Raw genomic sequence first — 1329 nt, forward strand, 5'->3', positions numbered from 1 at the left:
GAAAAAAAAAAAGCTGGAGTAGCAGTACTCATCCTATACAATAAGAGAGGAATATGCTAATTAGCCCAGATATGCTAATTAGTTAGGACCAGTCAGGCACTTAATAGTCACCACCAGTCAGGCGGGGCCCAGGAGTGGCGCCCAGCGGAAGTGGCCACGGGCAGGGGCATGCATGGCTCACAGCACTGCCCAGCCTTGAGGCTGACCCAGTCGGGGGTCGCAAATAGGCACACCACGCCGCCTGGCCTAGGAGCGGCCCCTGGCGGATGGCCACCTGTGAGGCTGTCATGATCCTGCACTCCTGGTTCCTGGATGCCAGATGGAAATGCCAGAACTTCAGCAAACAGGCCACCGAGGTCCTAAATGAGTATTCCTATTCCCACCTGAGTAACCCATATCCCAGTGAGTAGGCAAAAGAGGAGCTCGCCAAGAAGTGTGGCATCACCATCTCTCAAGTCTCCAACTGTTTTGGCAACAAGCAGATTCACTATAAGAAAAATATCAGAAAGTTTCAAGACGAGGCAAACATCTATGCTGTCAAGACCGCCGTGTCTGTCACCCAGGGGGGCCACAGCCACACCAGCTCCCTGGCACCCCCTTCCTCCGCAGGCTCTGGTGGCTCTTTCAATTTTTCAGGACCCGGAGACATGTTTCTGGGGATGCCTGGGCTCAAGGGAGATTCCTACCCTGCTTCCCAGGTGGAATCACTCCGACACTCGATGGGCCCATGGGGCTACAGAGATAACCTCGGGGAGGCCAGATGGACAGCCCTCGGGAAATGAGGGCAAACGGCGCTGGCAGGAGGCTGTGACCCCGTCCTCAGTAATGTCCCCAACAGAAGGACCAAGGAGCGTTCATTCTGACACTTCCCACTGCTCTCACCCCTCAGGTCACAGGGTGGGGGCTTGATGACAGGACAAAGGCATCTAGAGGACAAGCCCCAGACACAGGAGAAACACAAGATAGAGAAGGGCAAATGGGGTCACCCTACCCCAGCTGACTCAGTGCTGGGGTTGCTGACTACATGGCAAGGAGAAGGGGGTCCCCTAAGGGGAAGGTGGGGTCTGTCTCCCCTTTTTTCCCTACTTTTCAATCTTTTTCTCTCCCCATTTCTTACACAGAAACACACCCAGAACCCTCTTTCAGATTCTCTGTCTCTCTCATAGACACATACACAACTATTCTGTTTCTCTCTCTCATAGATACATGCACAACTGTTGTTTCTCTATAGACATATATACATTCTCTCTCTCTCTCAGACACATATATGACTATTCTGTTTCTCTCTCTCTCTCTCTCTCTCTCTCTCTCTCTCTCTCTCTCTCTCTC

At 52.6% G+C, this 1329-nt stretch overlaps 1 pseudogene; it reads left to right on the forward strand.

Annotated features, from left to right (window-relative positions):
- Positions 1-266: 266 nt before the first annotated feature.
- LOC118675640 lies at positions 267-909 on the forward strand (annotated as a pseudogene).
- Positions 910-1329: the final 420 nt, after the last annotated feature.

The sequence above is a fragment of the Myotis myotis genome, unplaced genomic scaffold (genome assembly GCF_014108235.1).
Source record: "Myotis myotis isolate mMyoMyo1 unplaced genomic scaffold, mMyoMyo1.p scaffold_m19_p_2, whole genome shotgun sequence".
In the NCBI taxonomy this organism is placed as follows: Eukaryota; Metazoa; Chordata; class Mammalia; order Chiroptera; family Vespertilionidae; genus Myotis; species Myotis myotis.